The following is a 22681-nucleotide window of genomic DNA, read 5'->3' as shown; positions in this document are numbered from 1 at the left end:
TCTCGGTTACTAGTCTCTATTATGCTATTTCCTAGACTCGCTTACTAGCCCGACCTCATGACTTTTCTCTTGATTCACTATTCATTCTTTGATTATTTTTATTTATTCAAAAGAAACTATCATGTTAGGATATTGCTACTAAATTACCTATAAGTTACTCGCAACCGGAACACCTATATTCGAAGGAAATAAAACTAAGAACAAATAAATAACGTGAACTTATGAATGGAAAAAGTAAACTCAAGAGAATAAATATCGGCCTGAAGGATCTACGTGGGATCTTTAGTATGACTGGATTTAATGAAGATTTCGAGAATAAAAGCAAAGAAAGTAAAACGCGAGTGTTCGACAAAATGACAGTTTAGGCACTTACCTGTGTGAGGTTGAGCCTATCAAACTGACTCTGGAGATCACAAATTTTGTAGAGTTGAAAGCTGGTGATACAAGGACCAATGCTTACTTCGAGATTGCAAAAAAATAGGTTAAAATGCAGTTGAGCCGAAGCGACAGAAATCGGGTCAAAATGAGATCGGGCAAAGAGAATAATGTGTTGATATTGGGGTGATGAAGGCGAGACTGAACGAAAATGGTGTGGTAGAGTAATGAACAAACTAAAAATGAAGGATTTCAGGGTTCGAAAACTCTATCAATGGAGATACTCGAGAAAACTAGTTTCTGAAGTTTCTCAATTTTTATGCAAGCTTAGAATGACAAAGCAGCAAGACTGAATTAGATTTCAGAGCCTTTCCACTATAATCACCACCACCTTTTTTGCCCGTCCCTTCTACAGTATTACATGCAAGTATTTATAGGGAACATGTGCTTTTAATGAAGGGTCAGGATCTCTCTTGTGGAGACAGAAGGTCTGGATTTCAATGGACATGATCCGATGTATGAGAATTAAAGAGAATCAAAATGGACGGCTAGGATCCTATCCAGAATATCCATCCTTTCTCTTTCTAATCTAATGGCTCAGGGTCTTTCCGTACAAGATGGATCCGAAGGCTGGGAATGAAAGGCGCTGGACCTGTCGTCTGCTTTTGATCTAAGGGCTCCGGGTACGTCCTTGCAAGTATGATCAACGGTAGAGATTATGATGTACAGAACTGCCATAACTGTTTTTGGCGTCTGTCAGCAATGTGGCTGATTCTTCAAATGAGGCATGTGGTGAAGATTTGATCACGCTTGCAATGCTTTAACTACCTCAGCTCTGATTATGTAGAGAGTTATTGGAAGTCATCTCATCCTCTCAAGGCTTTCCGATCTCTATTCCTTCCGATCTCTCTATTATGACCCTCTTCTTTTCCGATCTTTCTCATATCGGCTCCCTTATCACTTCCCGATCTCTCCCATTCCAGAACCTTCCTCTTTATCCGATCTGCCTTAGTCAAAGCAATTAATTCTTCGGTTACTGATGCATCCGCTTCGGTTTCTATACGCAATAAATGCTCAGGCCCTATATATATGCACTAGCGAGAAAACTCCTCCACACTTCATTTCTTCTCCTTCTAGTTCTCCATTTCTCCTATTCTAGCTTCTCCGGTGACAATTCAAATTATGGTGACTGTTTTTGATTTTTTTTCGACTGTTTTCTTTGCTCCTCCACTGAAAATTTATGATCTCGGCGATTGGAGAATATGAGAACAATATCTGATGACAGTGAAGGAACCGAACTAATTTACCGATCAGGATCGAAAACGACGATTATGCCGATCTCGAATCGGTCCACCAGTATAATTGGTGTGCCGATCTCGAGCAAGAGTACTGCTAATTTCAATCTTAAAGTCAGTGATTGCCTCTTGAAGTTCATTTGGCTCCTCACCACATCGGGCGTCCCGACTGTAGCTCGGTTCTGGTCGATGACATCGACGATGACTCCACTCACCATTATGAGAGTCATAGTCACTCCATCTGAGCTGCACATCTATCTAATGCCTATGGCTGGCTTTCTGATCAAACACATCTTTTGATTCAGCCACAAGACTAGGCTTTGACATAGGTCCTTACTAGGTAGGATGTAGTGCCGATCTTTAGAGATCGCCCAAATGATGTAATCTGACCTTTAAAGGTTCTCTTAATGATGTAATTCGATCTCTTGAGATCACTCAAATGATGTAATCTGACCTTTTGGAAATGAAATGAAATTTTATTTGAAGGTTATTATTTAATTATTGCATTGGTTATTTTCTGATCTTTGATGTGCATATTTGATCTGATCTCTAACTAAATCGTCATTAGCCGATCTGCGGCTCTGAAAATTCGCACAACCTGATAACCCCAGCTAGCCGATCTCATTTTATTCGATTTTATTATTGTGTTTTTGGAGCTTTCCCTCGATGTGTCAAGAAAGCGGGTCGATTTCGCTAACCGAAGTGCCGCTTGGGATTTCGTGAGCATTAAATGCTTAGACGGGTATAAATAGGGGGAGGGTCAGTCAGTTGCTCCCTTATGTCACTTTCAGCACTTTGCTAGCAACTTAAAAAATTCTCTCGTTTCTTCAAGTTTTTCCAGTACCGATTATATTCCGGTAAGGGTTTTAATCCTTCTCTTAGTTAAACTTCTTTTATTTCTTTGAAAATGAGCGGCGCTGAGGGTCAGAGAGCGGTGAGCCCCCCTTCCATCCATATTTCTTAGACGTCGGATGAAGTTGAGGTGGTCAGGCCAAGTGAGCAACCTGAGCCTCTTACAACCTCTGCTTCAGCCTACGGTCAAGCGGCACAATCAAGACGGACTCCTTCCTTTGGGAGGGATAATCTTCCCGTGAATGAGTTGCCGTCAGTCCTCCAAGAAACCGATCTGCAACTCATTAGTCAAGAATACAACCTTCGGACCGACTCGTACGAGCTTATCAGATGCCATGGAGATCTCTAAGCCGAACACTTCTTTGAAGAAAATGATGCAATCATGATATATGAAGAGCAATTAAAAGTTGGGCTTCGATTTCCCCTTGACGACTTCTTCAAGGACGTTCTGAAGTTCCACCACGTATGTATAGCCCAAGTACATCCGAACTCATGGTGAATTCTGGTGGCTTTTAGAGGCTTATGCCAGGCCAAGAAGCTTGAGCCTACAGTGAAGGTTTTTATCAAGCTGCATAGGCTTACTCGTCTAAAGGACGACGAGTATTGGTTCTTCCAAGCTAAACTACACTGTGGGCTTTTTACCGATCTCCCCTCTTCACTGAAGAATTGGAAGAATCGCCTCTTTATGTTGAGGAGCAAGATTCCGAATGGTTTTGAAGGTTTTCCATGTAGCTGGCAATGTATGGGCCCATCAATTCCAAAGAAGGTCGCCCTGAGTAGGGACAAGGGTGCCATGATAATGGAATTGAAGGATCAGGTAGCCACTCACAAGTATTCGTGCTTATACGCTGTTATGGCCAAACTGAGATGGTGGCTAATGCGGATGATCGCCAATGAAGACTATGAACTGCAGCTCTCTGACCTCGGACCCAGGACCGGTATAACCAAAATTTTTAGTCTCCTGATTTAGTTAATCTCACTAACTATTTTTCTGTACAGAAATGGCTGGAGGTGAAGGCGCAAAGGAGAGCCGCAAGCGAAAAAGAGAAGTCTTCCGGAAGGTACGAGAAAAGAAGATCGCCGCGACATCACAAACGCTAAGGCGGGATTCGGGAGAAGTGCTGGGAGACTCATCCCGACCTTCGAGACTGTGACACCCCTTACCCGTCTACAGTATATCCGAGTAAGATATGTCACACGGTGTACCGGAACACTCTATTTCATCTCAATCATTTTTGTTCTTCCCTAATTTATTTTATTATAGTTTTGAATATAACTTGTGAAATATAACTTATTTAGGTCATATATTGAAATTATTATTTATTTGAGGTTCCGAAAATTTTATAGAAAATCCGGCAGAGTACTGGCTAAAAATGAAGAAAACAGTTTTTCGGAACCTGTGAAAAACACTTCCAATAATCATTTCCAGCAATCCCAACTCCATTTCATCATCAAAATCTCAATATGATTTTCAACACCATTTCCATTTCTCAATCATTCATCTCATATTATAATCATGTAAAAGTCATAAATAAATATTCACTTTTTCATTCACAAACACAATATCTATATTTACATTAATACCAAAATACATTACATAAGTTTCAATTACATATGAGGAAGTAAAAGTTAATCACAAAATCTCGAAATAAAACCTAGTGTCCTACCAATGCACTGATGACGGTGAGGTGACACGGACACTATGCAGAGCTGCAGGAGGTCTCACCCAGTCTGTGGTCTACTGGGCTCTCACAAGATTCCGGAACTCACGTGTGGCAAAAGCAACGCGCTAAGCAATAATGCTTAGTGGTTCCAATAATAAAATAAAAAGAAATAACAGAAAATTAAATATGCAGTGAATGTATTGATGTCTTATTGCAATTAAATTTTCAATGAGTATTTGTAGTCTTACTTATTTTGTACTTGTTATATTCATTATTTCGTAAAATTTATCCACTTTCATTTTTGGTTGCCCAAGTAACCTATCTTTGACGATCGGATCGATAAACGGTAACCGCACTGGGTATCAAGTACCTCGGGCCGTCACACCATCGGTCACATATGTATCTCCCAGTGTGCAACAGAACAGCTAATAAGCTATAATGACATAAGGCACAAGGCCAAATCTCAATACAAGGTCAGAATGGCTAAAAGCCATGAAATCACAGAATGGCATAATGCCATGTGCAGTACTGCTAACTGAACCCTATTGGCATGCCAAACTATCCAAACCAATCTTGTTAGGTATACTAGGGCATTTGACACTTTTGAATCTTTCAATTTTTGAATTTCAAGTTTTGGTGTTACTATTCCCTTCATTAGTCAACAAAAATATTGAATTTTGCATAGAAAATAGGTACATTGGTTTTAACACTCCCAACATACCACATTTTGCATTCAAAATTTGTTGGTATTGGTTAACAATATCATTTCTAAGCTTAAAATTTATGGAGCAGAATTTTCAATTTTTATACCCAAATTTTACTGTTCCATTAGTTGCTGTTTCAGTGGGAATTTGGGAAAATGATAAACATGAAAGTTGTTCCTTATTTTGTCTAGTTGAATTTCTTTTCTTGAATCACTCCATTTGGAGTTTTGTAGCTCAAGTTATGGTCCAAAAACCACAACTGGCCGGATTGAAAAATTTCAGAACTGACCATATCTATAGTGCAGTAAACAGTAACTTCCACTCTCTTATTGAATAGGTTCTGGTCATAATTTGGGGTACATTCCTTCATGAAAGTTGTTGGTCTATATCTCAGCTTGTTTCTGTAAAAATTTTAGGTCAATTGGGCCATTCTACAATGAGTTATGGCCAAATGAACAATCACTCTTCATTTGTTTATTCTGCAGAAACTGGTTGCAGGACACCCGGATTGGGGCAAGTTTTTTGTACACTTGGTTTGGTCTTATGGGCATGGTTTCTTCACCAAAGTTGTGCCATTATGTGTCTAGTTTCATGTCTATTGGCCAAACACCAATTGAACCTACACAGCCAAAGTTATGGCTGTCCAAACAGGCTGGACTCACAGCCACATTTGCTGCTCTCACTAGGCAGCATACCAAATCAGTTTGTCATGCTATAATTCACTCCAAATTATGGTCAACTTACCTCAAATGGTCACTAATTGACCATTAGAATATTCATTCACCATTACATAAGAAAAGCCCAAATTTCTATCCAAAACCCTAGCTCAAATTCAAGGTTCACACAACACATGTCAATTAGGCATACTAATCCATTTCAAATTTATGTCTACACATCAATGCCATTTCTAAGCCATTTTAAATCCATCAAAACCATCAACATTATCCCTTCCTTAGGGCTGCCAAATTCCATGGTGTACATACACATAAGTTTTATTTCATTTAATTTACAATTTCATACTCATTTTAAGTCCCTAACATGGAATAAAGAGAGAAATGTGCATAAATAAGCACTAACCTCACTTGTGACCTAACTTGGACTTGCCCAACTTCAAAATTTCCTCAAATTTCTGCTACCTTATGCTTCCTCAAGGTTTAGGGATAATTTTTTGTGAAGGAAGTTTAGGGTTTTGGGGTGGAGAGCTTAGGGAAAATCAAGCTTGAACAAGAGCTTTCATGGAGTTTTTTCTCCTCTCTCTCTCTCTCAATGTTTCTGCAGCCCAAAGATTGAAGATGGCTATCCACTTTTTCAATTTTTATCTCCTTTTATTCATGTTTAAGTAGTTTTTAATGATGTGTCAAAATTTGGTTGGGTGAAAATATTTTAATTGCATCATGCTTATGTCATAAATATGACTTTTATTTCATTTTCTTTTCTACTCATTTTCAATTCAATTTTTAGCAATATTTATTCATATTTTAGATCATAATAATTATTTACTTAACTGGACAAGTCGGCCAAAAATCGCCTCTGAAGGCGAAATGACCAAAATGTCCTCCGTTTGGCTTAATGGGTCAAAATTGTCTGTACCGATTGAAAAATTTTTCTAAATATTTTCTTGGCATTCTAATGCCATAGGAACCTCAATGACCCTTCTCTGGAGTCCCAAAAATTATTTTATGATTTTTCCCCTGGGTCTAGGGCTCCTAGTTGCGAGAACCGTAACTTCCCACTAAGTTGCCCATCGCTTGGGCACCGGCTCATTTAACTTAGTTGTATTTTATTTCTAAAATTTTTCCTAAATTTTTCTTATTAATATTTGAGTTAATTATAGTTCCTCACTTTAGTTTAAATATTTTTCCGGACGTTCTAGCTGTCCGGATCGACACTGGTCATCGGGACAGTAGAATGTACGGAGTTGCTACAGGGAGGGTGTTACAACTCTTCCCCTCTAATTTAAATTTCGTCCTCGAAATTACGTGATGCAAACAGTTGAGGGAACTGTTGCCTCATCGTCTCTTCACTTTCCCAAGTTGCCTCCTCGGTGTTGTGGTGCCTCCAAAGCACTTTCACCAATGGAATCTGCTTATTTCTCAACTCTTTCACTTCCCGAGCAGTAATCAGATGGGTTCTTCTTCATATGTCAAATCCGATTGTACTTCAATTTCTTCCCTGGAGATGACATGTGAAGGATCTGAGCGGTATCTTCTTAGCATAGACACGTGGAACACATTATGGATCTTGTCCAGCTCTGGTGGTAAAGCTAGCCTATAGGCCACTGGACCCACACGTTGAATGACTTCATATGGGCCAATGAACCTAGGGCTTAACTTACCTTTTCTTCCAAACCTCAGTACCTTCTTCCACGGTGACACCTTGAGGAACACTTTGTCGCCAACCGCATATTCTATTTCTTTTCTCTTCAAGTCGGCATAGGATTTATGTCTGTCTGAGGCAACCTTCAGATTGGCTTTGATTAGTTTTACCTTCTCCTCAGTCTGTTTCACCAGGTCTGGCCCTACCAGTTTATCTTCGCCCAATTCAGTCTAGCACACTGGAGTTCTACATTTCCTCCCATACAGTGCTTCATACGGGGCCATTTGGATACTAGCTTGGTAGCTATTGTTGTATGCAAATTCTGCGAGTGGGAGGTATCTATCCCAACTTCCCTCAAACTCAATGACACAACTCCTCAGCATATCCTCAAGGACCTGACATATATTTCATGTTATTATTATCATTTTAGTTCAATATTTGTATTAATTCAATTGGTTCAATTGCTTACAGATTACTCTTTTCTCGATTGCCCATCCGTCTCGAGGATGGAAAGTCAGGTCAAGTGGAGTTGTGTACCCAAGGACTCATGCAACTTCTTCCAAAATCTCGATGTAAACCTTGGGTCTCGATCAGATATAATGGAAAGTGGAATTCCATGCAGTCTAACTATCTCACTGATATACAATTCTACTAACTTCTCCAGTGAGTAGTCAGTCCTAACTGGCAGAAAGTGTGCTGACTTCATCAATCTATCCACTATCACCCATACTGCATCATGTTTCTTCTGGGTGAGAGGTGGACCACTTACAAAATCCATGGTGACCCGATCCCATTTCCATTCAGGTATGCGTATAGGCTGTAGCAAACATGATGGAACTTGATGTTCTGCCTTGACTTGCTGACATGTCAAGCATTTAGTCACATAGTCAGCTATGTCCTTCTTTATACCAGGCCACTAATACTGAAGTTTCAGATCATGATACATTTTTGTACTTCCTGGGTGCATAGCATACACACTGGTGTGTGCCTCTTTTAAAATACTGGCCTTCAATTCCCCATCATCTGGTACACACAGTCTTCCTTTGTAGTACAGACACCCATCTGCTTTCACCTCATAGTCAGTTGCTTTTCCCTCTGAGATTTTGCTCATAATAGCCTTTAGCTTCTCATCTACCTTCTGCCCATCTAAAATCTGCTGTAACAGGTTTGGCCTCACTTGCAACTCAGCCAAAATAGCTCCATCTCAAACCAAAGATAGACGGGCATTCAATGATCTCAAAGCTGTGATGGATTTTCTGCTCAAAGCATCAGCAACTACATTTGCCTTCCCAGGATGGTAGTCAATTACACAATCATAGTCCTTCAGGAACTCAATCCATCGCCTTTGTCTAAGGTTGAGCTCCTTCTGAGTTGGAAACTATTTTAGACTTTTGTGGTCTGTGTAAATGTAGCACTTTTCACCATACAAGTAGTGCCTCCATATCTTCAGTGCGAAGATAATTGCTGCAAGCTCTAGATCATGGGTAGGGTAATTCTGTTCATGTGGCCTTAGCTGCCTGGAAGCATAAGCGACCACCTTCCCCTCTTGCATCAATACACACCCTAACCCATTATGAGAGGCATCACTGTAGACCACAAAGTCCTTTCCTGACACTGGCTATGTTAACAATGGTGCCTCTGTCAACATAGCCTTCAACTTCTCAAAACTAGTCTGACACTTGTCATTCCAGTCAAATCTGACATTCTTGTGTAACAACTTGGTCATTGGAGCAGCTATTAAGGAAAATCCCTTCACAAATCTCCTGTAATACCCAGCTAGCCCCAAGAAGCTTCTGACCTCAGTTGTATTTCTGGGAGGCTTCCATTCCATCACTGCTTCTATTTTCTTGGGATCCACCCTAATCCCATCAGTTGACACTATGTGTCCAAGGAATGCAATCTCATTCAACCAGAAGACACACTTTGATAACTTAGCATACAACTTCTTTTCTCTCAGGGTTTGCAGAACAATCCTCAAATGTTCATCATGTTCTTCCCTAGTCTTGGAATACACCAAAATATCATCAATAAAGACCACTACGAACCGATCTAAGTATGGATGGAAGATACGGTTCATAAGGTCCATGAATGCTGCTGGTGCATTCGTTAGGCCAAAGGGCATCACCAGAAACTCATAATGCCCATACCGGGTCCTGAATGCAGTCTTTGGCACATCTACATCCTTCACCCTCAACTGATGATACCCTGATCTGAGATCAATCTTAGAAAATACTCCTGCTCCCTTCAACTGATCAAACAAATCATCAATTCTAGGCAACGGATATTTGTTCTTCACAGTCACTTTATTCAACTGTCGGTAATCGATGCATAACCTCAAAGTCCCATCCTTCTTTTTCACAAACAGCACTGGAGCTCCCCATGGTGACACACTGGGGCGTATAAACCCCTTATTAAGAAACTCTTGCAACTGAGTTTTCAACTCCCTTAATTCAGTGGGTGCCATCCTATAAGGAGCAATGGAAATGGGTCTTTGTGCCGCGGTGTCTCAATAGAAAATTCAAATTCCCTTTCTGGTGGCAAACCAGGTAATTCTTCAGGAACACATCCGGGAAGTCTTTTCTGTGGGTATGTCACACGATCCGCTTAGCTCGCCTAGTATCCACCACATGTGCTAGGTAGGCTTCACAACTTTTCTCATCGCTTTTCTATAGCGTGGTCGAGATAACATTGGACAAGAAATCTGTCCTTTCCCCCACAACTGTAATCTCATTACCCTCAGGAGTTTTCAAAGAAATCCTCTTCAGTTTACAATCAACCATTGCCTGATGACGTGACAACCAGTCCATTCCCAAAATCACGTCAAACTCATGGAAAGGCAACTCAATCAAGTCTGCCAAGAATTCATACCCCTGAATCCTTAATGGGCAACCCTTGTACACTTTGTTCACTACCACACTGTGGCCCAATGGATTAGTGACAAGAATGTCTTGGTCACTCTCCCCTACTAGTATCCCCCTTTCTACGGGTAGGTTGATGCAGATGTATGAATGAGTGGATCCTGGATCCACCAATGCATGCACAGATGTAGTGTAGAGGGAGAACGTACCCCTAATGACGTTCGGGGCATCTTGCTCCTCCTGAGCTCTAATGGCATAAGCTCTTGCAGGTGGTCTGCTCTCCGGCCTCTCTGCTGGCTCAGATGCAGGCCTCTGTGATGGTCCCACTGCCTCCGATTTGCCAGATTTCCTTACCTTTTGTGGTGCAGGAGCAGGTCTGTTTGTTTGTGTTGGAGCAACTGTAGTAGTTCTGCATGGACAGTTCCTCAGCTGATGCTCTGTCGACCCACACCTTAAGCAGGCACCAGTCACTCTCCAACACTCCCCCTTATGCCACTTCAGGCAATGTGGACATGCAGAAGATGCTGGGGCTGGTCCCCTGAACCCCATCCCTGGAGAGCTGCCCACTGATGGTGTGGACTGACCTCTCCTAGGGGTAAATTGTGGCCTGGGCCCCTGAAACTGACCCTGACCTTGTGGTTGACCTGAACTCTGTGCAGGTGAACCCTTGAACTTCTTCCCAGATGCAGGAGATGAACTAGACTGACCTGGGCCCCTCTTCTGCTGTCTCTCTCTTCTGGTCTGCTCACTTATTCTAACCTTTTCAACCTTTATTGCAGCTTCCACTAACTTGGTGAAGTTGGTGATCCCCAAGGCAGTGATCATGATCTTTATATTGTCATTTAATCCCTCTTCAAATCTCTTACACCTTTCAGCTTCATTAGGGACTATCTCCCTTCCATAGCAGCTTAATCTGACAAATTCCTTTTCATACTTGGCCACTGTCAGCTATCTCTGCCTCAGGTTAATGAACTCTCTTCTTCTCTGTTCCAGGTATACACTACCCACATATTTTTTCTTGAATTCAGAGAGGAAGAAGTCCCAAGTTATTACTTCGTCAGACTTCATCGACACCGTATCCCACCATTCATATGCATCATCTTGCAACAGAGATACAGCAGCTTCTAGATTTTGCTCTGGAATGCAGTGGAGTTGTTTTAAAACCCTGCCTGTTCTGTTCAACCAATTTTCGGCTGCAACAAAATCATCCTCTCTCTTGCCAAAGAAGTCCACTGCTCCAAATTTTCTTAGTCTTTCCTGGTGTGATTTCTGCTGTGGAGGTGGTGGTGGTGGTGGTGCTGGCATTACCCCAGCCATTTGTTTGAAGAATTCGGCCATTTGCTGGAACATGGCCTGTGGAGGCTGAGCAAGCTCTGCTTGAGCTGGCAGAGTAGGTTCTCCCGTACCCCCAGTCTCAGCTGCTGCAGGTGGAGCATAACTCTCCACTTCCTCCTCAACTGCCCTCTGAGATGTAGGGTCCATATCCTATTCAAAATAACAAAGACAAACAGATCTGCATTAGTGTCACCTCAACTCTTACAAATGCAATGCATGGTATGGACTCAATCTAGGCCCAGAAATGCCTAAACCGTGCTTTGATACCACTAAATGTGACACCCCTTACCCTTTTACAGTATATCCGAGTAAGATATGTCACACGGTGTACCGGAACACTCTATTTCATCTCAATCATTTTTGTTCTTCCCTAATTTATTTTATTATAGTTTTGAATATAACTTGTGAAATATAACTTATTTAGGTCATATATTGAAATTATTATTTATTTGAGGTTCCGAAAATTTTATAGAAAATCCGCAGAGTATCAAGCTAAAAATGAAGAAAACAGCTTTTTCTAACTCAGAAAAACACTTCCAATAATCATTTCCAGCAATCCCAACTCCATTTCATCATCAAAATCTCAATATGATTTTCAACACCATTTCCATTTCTCAATCATTCATCTCATATTATAATCATGTAAAAGTCATAAATAAATATTCACTTTTTCATTCACAAACACAATATCTATATTTACATTAATACCAAAATACATTACATAAGTTTCAATTACATATGAGGAAGTAAAAGTTAATCACAAAATCTCGAAATAAAACCTAGTGTCCTACCAATGCTCTGATGACGGTGAGGTGACACGGACACTATGCAGAGTCACAGAGGTCTCACCCACCGTGGTCTACTGGCTCTCACAAGATTCCGGAACCTACGTGTGGCAAAAGCAACGCGCTAAGCAATAATGCTTAGTGGTTCCAATAATAAAATAAAAAGAAATAACAGAAAATTAAATATGCAGTGAATGTATTGATGTCTTATTGCAATTAAATTTTCAATGAGTATTTGTAGTCTTACTTTTTTTGTACTTGTTATATTCATTATTTCGTAAAATTTATCCACTTTCATTTTTGGTTGCCCAAGTAACCTATCTTTGACGATCGATCGATAAACGGTAACCGCACTGGGTATCAAGTACCTCGGGCCGTCACACCATCGGTCACATATGTATCTCCCGGTGTGCAACAGAACAGCTAATAAGCTGTAATGACATCAGGCACAAGGCCAAATCTCAATACAAGATCAGAATGGCTAAAAGCCATGAAATCACAGAATGGCACAATGCCATGTGCAGTACTGCTAACTGAACCCTATTGGCATGCCAAACTATCCAAACCAATCTTGTTAGGTATACTAGGGCATTTGACACTTTTGAATCTTTCAATTTTTGAATTTCAAGTTTTGGTGTTACTATTCCCTTCATTAGTCAACAAAAATATTGACTTTTGCATAGAAAATAGGTACATTGGTTTTAACACTCCCAACATACCACATTCTGCATTCAAAATTTGTTGGTATTGGTTAACAATATCATTTCTAAGCTTAAAATTTATGGAGCAGAATTTTCAGTTTTTATACCCAAACTTTACTGTTCCATTAGTTGCTGTTGCAGTGGGAATTTGGGAAAATGATAGACATGAAAGTTGTTCCTTATTTTGTCTAGTTGAATTTCTTTTTTTTGAATCACTCCATTTGGAGTTTTGTGGCTCAAGTTATGGTCCAAAAACCACAACTGGCCGGATTGAAAAATTTCAGAACTGACCATATCTACAGTGCAGTAAACAGTAATTTCCACTCTCTTGTTGAATAGGTTCTGGTCATAATTTGGGGTAGGTTCCTTCATGAAAGTTGTTGGTCTATACCTCAGCTTGTTTCAGTAAAAATTTCAGGTCAATTGGGCCATTCTACAATGAGTTATGGCCAAATGAACAATTACTGTTCATTTGGTCATTCTGCAGAAACTGGTTGCAGGACACCCGGATTGGGGCAAGTTTTTGGTACACTTGGTTTGGTCTTATGGGCATGGTTTCTTCACCAAAGTTGTGCCATTATGTGTCTAGTTTCATGCCCAATTGGCCAAACACCAATTGAACCTACACAGCCAAAGTTATGGCTGTCCGAACAGGCTGGACTCACAGCCACACCTGCTGCTCTCACTAGGCAGCATACCAAATCAGTTTGTCATGCTATAATTCACTCCAAATTATGGTCAACTTACCTCAAATGGTCACTAATTGACCATTAGAATATTCATTCACTATTACATAAGCAAAGCCCAAATTTTCTCAAATTCAAGGTTCACACAACACATGTCAATTAGGCATACTAATCCATTTCAAATTTATGTCTACACATCAACACCATTTCTAAGCCATTTTAAATCCATCAAAACCATCAACATTATCCCTTCCTTAGGGCTGCCAAATTCCATGGTGTACATACACATAAGTTTTATTTCATTTAATTTACAATTTCATACTCATTTTAAGTCCCTAACATGGAATAAAGAGAGAAATGTGCATAAATAAGCACTAACCTCACTTATGACCTAACTTGGACTTGCCCAACTTCAAAATTTCCTCAAATTTCTGCTGCCTTATGCTTCCTCAAGGTTTAGGGATAATTTTTTGTGAAGGAAGTTTAGGGTTTTGGGGTGGAGAGCTTAGGGAAAATCAAGCTTGAACAAGAGCTTTCATGAAGTTTTTTTCTCCTCTCTCTCTCTCTCAACGTTTCTGCAGCCCAAAGATTGAAGATGGCTGTCCACTTTTTCAATTTTTATCTCCTTTTATTCATGTTTAAGTAGTTTTTAATGATGTGTCAAAATTTGGTTGGGTGAAAATATTTTAATTGCATCATGCTCATGTCATAAATATGACTTTTATTTCATTTTCTTTTCTACTCATTTTCAATTCAATTTTTAGCAATATTTATTCATATTTTAGATCATAATAATTATTTACTTAACTGGACAAGTCGGCCAAAAATCACCTCTGAAGGCGAAATGACCAAAATGCCCTCCGTTTGGCTTAACGGGTCAAAATTGTCTGTACCGATTGAAAAATTTTTCTAAATATTTTCTTGGCATTCTAATGCCATAGGAACCTCAATGACCCTTCTCTGGAGTCCCAAAAATTATTTTATGATTTTTTCCCTGGGTCTAGGGCTCCTAGTTGCGAGAACCGCAACTTCCCACTAGGTTGCCCATCGCTTGGGCACCGGCTCATTTAACTTAGTTGTATTTTATTTCTAAAATTTTTCCTAAATTTTTCTTATTAATATTTGAGTTAATTATGGTTCCTCACTTTAGTTTAAATATTTTTCCGGACGTTCTAGCTGTCCGGACCGACACTGGTCATCGAGACAGTAGAATGTACAGAGTTGCTACAGGGAGGGTGTTACAGAGACAACCGGTCCCAGAAGTAGAGGTAGCTCCTTCTCCCCCTCGACAAGAAAAGCCACCACCTCCACTTGTTCCTTCAAGTGCTGAAGGGGGGTCTTCCCAACCTACCGTGAGGACCCTTTCTCGTGGTGCCGAAGTCCTCATTCATTCTCTGGAGAAGAACCGATCCATTTAGGAGAATCCGAGCTTGGCCAAAGTTCTGGGTGCTACCATATGCCTCTAGGAGGACCGGAACAGGCTGACTTCGGGTAGCATTGACGATCTCCTGGCTCAGACGATGAGTTTGAGCATAGAGAGCCTGGTGAATCAGCACATAATCAGGGAAAAGGCTTATCTTCTGAGGCAGGAGATTCTGAAAGCGATCTAAGACACGGTTTCTGCCCGAGTCCAACTTTCATCTGCCTAAGACTACATTGCTGAAATCGAAGGTTGGATGAAATCCTATGAGGATAAGCTGGCTGAACAGGCTCGTGAACTTGGGGAAGCTCGGTCACTTCGAACTGCCGATGTCACTTGCCTTACTGAGGAGCTCAAAGTGAAGGAAGAAGAGGCTGTGATGAGGGAAGCTGGTGCTTATATGAATGCACACAATGATCTTCTGGCCAAGCTCGAGAGGCGTAATCCTGGGGAAGACTTCTCCTAGATGGTGGATCTTGCTCCCAGAGACGAAGAGGAGAGCGAGGAGGAAACCGAGAGAGAGAGAAAGGATGAACGAAATGTTAATGTAGAACAGGCTGGGAGTGACCCTCTGGCCAAATGACTTGTAATTTTATTTTGAGATGAAATGAAATCCCTTTTGTTCAATTTCTTGATGAGATCGGAAAGTATTCAAATTGTATGAGTGCTTGATTGTTTGAATCGTATTAGGACATCAAACTTAAAAGAGATTATTAATCTAAGTATAAGAGGTCGGAAAAACATTGTAACCATGAGATCGGCCTAAGCCAAGACCAAACACCGGACAGAACTTTAGATCATTAAAATTGGAAACTTGATTTGAATAAGATCGGAAACACCATTAAGTCGGACTGAAACCTTAACTTTATTAAATGATTTTCCACAATATTTATAATGGAGAGATCGAAAATAAGACGAGATGGCATGGAGACCTGATATTGGTTTGATCTCCTTTGACGAGAGATCAGAAATGAGATTGGATGGCATGGAGACCTGATATTGGTTTGATCTCCTTTGTCAAAAGATCGAAAAGCATTCAACTAGATGCGGGATCGGTTTATTTCCTGATCGAGTCACTTGTAACCGAAGAATATCAGTTGGGGGTCGATTTTCAAAGTTCATTGACTTCGGTGATCGGCCAAAATATGGTGTCGACAAAACTAAATTTTTTAATTTAATTAATTAATTAAATTAATTAAATCATTTAATTAATTAATTAAATTAATTATGCTTTGATCATATTGCTCTTATGTGTGTGACTTATTAAGTTTATTACTAATTGGCAATGAGAATAATATTAACTCTTTAATAATTGGAACTATTCCAAACTCAAAATGAAATTTCTTTTCATTTTTAGTTCTCATAAATCATGATTGACATCTAGCATAGTGTGCCATGATTATCCAATTAGTTAAGAATTATTCCCTAATTCATGAACATTGATCATACATACTATGCACTAAAATCTCTCTATTACAAAATCCCTAATTCTAGTCAGAGTCATGGTTTATGTCAAACTTTTAATACTTAGAATCATATGTACTCATTTTTATTCTAATTCTTGATTAATGAGACTTTCCAGTCAGAAACTTTTTTCTAACTAAGTCTATCTGTCCTGGCTAGGAACTTAGCTTATCAAGAACAATTTAAATGGAAATAGGATTTTATCCCTATTTACTTAGGGTAACGGAGCCCATCTTGACTAACACCTATCTCCATATATAACTAGTCGAAACCAACACATGCCCGTATACTCATATATAGTACAAGTATGAAAGCAGTATCAAACACAAACCACCTATATACAAGATAATCGTATTATCTCAGGTCAATGGATCATATGAATTATTATGAACTATATGACTATGTATTGATAAGAGTAAACTCCTTGTACATGTCATATGTCACACCTTACCCCTCTATAAGGCATAACATAATCCCGTAGAATACCTAATGAACTACCGAACTTCACCTACCAATAACTCATTAAGTACCCTACAAGGGATTTTAAAACATTTTTCTTACTTTTTGAAAGTGGTGAGCATTTTTTTATATTTATAGAAGTTTAAAAACTAGTTTAAATTTTGTCCATTTTATTTTTATGCAAATTTTTGGAAAAATTTTGGCAGAGTGCCGTCTGTATTTTAAGAAAACAGTTCTTCAAATACCTATAAAAACACTTCCAATAATTCTTTTTCATCAAACTCACTACTACCTCAACACAATTCAACATCATTTCTCAATTCAATTGTCATAAAAAATAATACTCAATAATTCCATTCATTTTTCATTAAAGTAAAAACAATTTACATTCATCAACCAAACTTATATTAGCAAAACCAAAATAATATTATTACAAACTCTATACAACTGCTCGTGACCAGTTTATACATGTACATACATTTACATACATCAAAATAAGTATTACAATCAGGGTATAAATTATACCAGATAAAAATCCAGGGATGGGGCTCCAAGATCCTTAGCAACTCACTCTGCTGCTCCTCTAGTCTCTATATCTGCGATAGCAATAACAACCATTGCTGAGTACTATGACTCAGTGGTGCACAACATGCTAAAATAACATTTTATGCATAATGAAAATTACATTTATTAAAATATGGTATTGAACATGAAAGACAGATACAAAACATGATTTATAAATTTTTAGTCCAAACAGTCTCATTTAGGAAATCTCCAAACAATTTCATAACACACAGTTATATCATACCATTCGAAACAATATTCATCTCAATAGCCAGAGGCTTATGAGAAATCACAAGGCTAGCTATCTCAAATATATGGGTACCCATTCAAATTTCTTCTTCTACTGGCACACACCTCAACACTTCAGCCATAGAAGGAATCAAAATTCAAAACTAATTTCTCCTACTAGTCATGCTAGTGAGGTATTCAAATAAATGGTCATGACACTGTGATTTCAAAACTGTCTTAGCAATTTACTAAACATTTATTGCCATTTCAAACACATACAAGTAAACTTTCAATAATTAAAGTCAAAAGCATAATAAACATTTCAATACAATTAAGTCACAATTTAATATCACAATTCATTCAAAACAATTTGCAAAAGAAAATTTACAAAAATTTCTATGTTATGCACAAACCTTATGCGAGTCGCCTCTTGGCCTTGACTCGATGCTTCGGGTTCTTTTCCGGTATTCTTTTCAACTGAAACACATAGTTTCACAGTGTTTCAGTAACATAATTTATCATAAGTCTAATAATAAATTCAAATATATTTATATCTAACATAAATATGCTAAACTTGACGTTCTTTAAAATTTATATTTCGGTATTACTATTCACAATACTATTCAAGTTAATTTATTGACTTTCTAATGCTTAATAGGTATGGGAATTCTAATTTCACCCACATACCACATTTTGGTTACCTAACTTGTTGGCTTTGGTTTTTTGCCTCAAATCTTAAGTCTCTTACGTGAAATTCCAAAATTTCAGATTTGGTGCCCTGTTTTGCACTGTTCCATTGGTCATGTTGCTGTAGTAATTTGGCTAAGTTTTCTTAATAGAAGTTGTTCCTTATTATCTTAACTTTATTTCCATTTTTGAATCACTCCATTTGGAGTTTTGCAGCCCTAGTTGTGGCCATTTGAACATGGCTGGCCGGATTTGGTGTTATCCAGAATTCTGGGCAAACTCTGGATTTTGGCAATTTTTGTACATTGACTGTAGGTGAGTTTTTGGACAGCTTATGGTCAAAATTTGGGTTTGTTTTCTTCATAAAGGTTGTAGGGCTATGTCTAAGCTTTCTATCGGTATAAAATTCAGGTCATTTGGACCTTCCTAGACCAAGTTATGGTCATTTGTGTAACTATTATTCATTTAGTTATTTTTGTACAGGTCAGTGTGCCCAATTCCGAATTTGGCCTAATTGTTCACTAAGTTATGGTCACTTTCTAGGCATGATTAGTAAATAAAAAATGTACCATTTTGTGTCTAGTTTCATTCCCAATTGACCTCACACCAATTGGGTTGGTAAATTTTAAGTTTTGGTCCCTGAAAGGGACCTAGGTTAAGCTGCCTACAGATTAACTATAACCAATCTGAATTGAAACTTGTTTCCAATAATTCATACACATCACAAATGGTCACAATTGACCATTTCTCAACTCAAATAAGGTCAATAACATCATTTGGCTAATTCTCAAATTTTTTTTCAATTTTTCACATGCTCAAAACCCTAGCTACACATAAAGTTCAATCTAATACATTTCAAAGTGTACATTCATGATCTACACAGCTAATTCACCTCAAATAACCATTCAAAACCATTAAACTCATTCATATCAAACCCTAACCCTAGCTAGCCAAAATTTCTATTTGGTCCCTCAACAATTGTTTTTATTTGATTTTAAATTAATTTCTAAGTTTAACTCATGCACATGAGCATAAATCTAAAGAGAAATTTGGAATAACTTCACTAACCTTGTTTAGACAAAACTTCCTCTTCTCAAATCTTCAATTCCTTTCTTCTTTTTGCTCTTAAGTTGCTTAGCAAGATCAAAAGACAAAATTTAATGGAGGAGTTTAGGGATTTAATAATTGGGTTTAGGGTTTCTCAAGCTCAAATGGAGCTTCAATGGAGTTTTGGAAGAGAAATGTAGGAGAGAGATGGGGCGGCTGTTTTGGGTAGAAGAAGAAGTTAAATTTTCTTTTTATTTTTGTCTTTTAATTAGCTATTTGACTTAGTCCAAATTTGTAGGAAAATTAAATTAATTTTTGACATCATCCATGATGTCATCCAAGTGATGCAATTATACTTTTTCAATTTTTTTTCTTTTATTTATTTTTTCACTAGTTTTTTAATTTAATTCTTGATCCCGAAATTTTCTTTTCTCTAATTTTATTGGACAGTTAGGTCAGGAGTCAGCTCTAGGGATGAATTGACCAAATTGCCCCTCGCTGGTTCTATCAGGTTTGCAAATTATTCTATATTTCTTTTGGATCCCTGACTTAATTATTTGACCTGCTTAACAATTCTTTTATGTGATTTTTTCTTTTCCACTGTGTTCGCAATAGTCCTAAGGACTGTGGCGTCACATTTTATGGTTCAAAATTTGAGTTTAAATTGACCTCGCAGTCATTCCCGAGAAGGTCACCCATTGCTGTGACTTCCGGCTCATTTAACTTTTTGTGTTCTATTTTTCTTTTTTATACTTAACTATTTGGCAATTACTAATTATTTATGCTCAGGGCTTAACTAGGTGTCTTAGACATGGTTCTACTTCTCTTAATTGTGCAGACCGACACTAGTCACCGGAACAGTGATATATACCAGGCTATGAAAATAAGGGTGTTACATCATATTTGTGTTACTAGTTTAGCCTACTTATCTCATAAGTGCCCACTATATTTGTCATATAGCATGAGACTCACCATTCCATCCCATTAGTATCTCATACTAATCTATGGAAGCAAACAAAAGTGACAATCTATCTAGATAAATTATCCCCAATGAGGTATCCTTGATTGTAAACCATAATTTATAACATTTGTACTAGAATGTTATATCACTAATATTCTTAATAACTTAAGAATGGAACATATAACCAATTGTTAAAAGGCATTTTTAATTAAATTTAAACCATTTAAATTCAAAAGAAAAGGGTAAATGCCATTAAAGAGAATAAATATTTACAAGGTACAATTATATGATATGCTCTAGGGCATACTACTAACAATCTCCCATTTGCACTAGAGCTAATCATTACAAAATCTTAGATCCATCTTCTCAAGATGTCAATCTAACTAGTTTTTTATCATGGCCTTGGTGAATGGATCAGCTGGATTATCAATTGACACTATCTTCTACATGGTGACATCGCTTCTTTCAACTATTTCTTTGATAATATAATAGTGCCTTTCTATGTGTTCGGATTTTTGGTGAGACTGAGGTTCCTTTACTTGAGTAACAGCACCATTGTTATCACAATATAAGGGAATTGGTGACATAATCGAAGGAACCACTCCAAGTTCTGAAATGAACTTCTTTATCCCAATAGCCTCTTTTGCAGCATCAGATACAACAATATACTCGGCCTCTGTAGTGGAATCTACAATTGTTGTCAGCTTGGAACTTTTCTAGCTAGCTGCACCTCCATTACAAATAAACACAAAAATTGAGAAAGACTTTTTATCATCCACATTTGATTAGAAATCAGAATCTGTAAATCCATCTAATTATAAATCACCTCTTCCATATATTAAGAGTAAATCCTTAGTTCTTTTAAAGTACTTAAGGATATTCTTGACAACAATCCAATGTTCTAAGCCTAGATTGGATTGAAATCTGCTAGTCAAACTAAAAGCATAAGCGATATCCAGCCTTGTATACAACATTGCATATATAAGACTTCCAATTGCAAAGCATATGGAATCCTTGCCATCTTTTCTCTTTCCTCAGGTGTCTTTGGAGACATTTCCTTGAAAAGATGGATACCATGCCTTACAGGTAACAAATGTTCCACTATTCCGATGACTAATGTCTGCCCCGGAAAGTCAGAATGTCTGGAACAACACTTAATTGACAGTGAGGAAGTATAAAATAATAAAATATGTGATGAGAAAAATTAAGGAAAAATAAAAGAGATAAAATGTGACTAAGTTAAACGAGCCAAACCCGTAGCGATGGGTGACCGCACTGGGAAGTTACGGCGAGGACCATTGATTAGCCCTGGACTGCAAAGAACTCGAGGAAATATTTTCGAGACATAATTAAAGGTCTAATGAGGTGTAATTGACATTGAAAATGTCAAAGAAAAATTAATAAGTTAGTATAAGCGAAAAACGAAAATTAAAGAAATCGGCGGTACAAGGAGTAAATCGGTGTTACCGAAAAAGTCTGAATTTAACCCGAAGAGGGGCATTTTGTTCATTTGTCACCTAGAGTTTACTTTTGACCTAAATGTCCATGAAAAATAAGTAGTATTAAATTTTGAAAATCCCATGAAAAATAAATTTCTATGTATAATGTAATTAAGAGAAATTATGGGGTAAAATGTGGGATAATTAAAGGTTTAATTATAATAATAATTAAACTTAAGTTAGTGGACCTTAGTGGGGTATATAAGGCCACATAAAGACAAGAGAATCAGCCATTTTCACTCATATTCTTCTTCATTTTTTCTTCTTTCCGAATTGAAATTCTCTCCTGAGTTCATCCATGGTCGTCCCACTCACAAGCTCCAATCCACCACCTTCAAGCCATGATCTTCACAAGTTGTCTTTATTAAAGTTAATCCCCATATCACAAGGAGGCCATTGATGGTAATTTGAAGAGGTATAGTTGAGGTTTGGTCAAGCTCAAAAAAGGTTAGTGCTTAATCTTTCCAATTTCCTTTACTAATCCTTGTGTTGAGCTTTGGGTAAGTTGAATTGTTAAGAAAATTTGAGGAAAGGATTGAGTATTGGTGAACCTTAGTTTTGGCAGCCATAAAAATGCATGGTTAGTGACTTATTTTTACATTTAATGGATGGGAATTAAGGTTGATTAACTCAAATGGAAGTTGTAGTAAGTTAATATTCAAGTATGTGTATGTTAGTGCTTGAATTAAGGGTTTAATAGTGGGACTTTGATGCTTTAATAAACTGCCATGTTGGGCAGCCTTAAATATCATGAATTTGTGTATGAGTTTATGAAATTTAT

This window comes from Hevea brasiliensis, chromosome 2 (genome assembly GCF_030052815.1).
Source record: "Hevea brasiliensis isolate MT/VB/25A 57/8 chromosome 2, ASM3005281v1, whole genome shotgun sequence".
Classification (NCBI taxonomy): domain Eukaryota; kingdom Viridiplantae; phylum Streptophyta; class Magnoliopsida; order Malpighiales; family Euphorbiaceae; genus Hevea; species Hevea brasiliensis.
The sequence above is the reverse complement of the archived record's forward strand: the minus strand, read 5'-3'. Positions refer to the sequence as shown.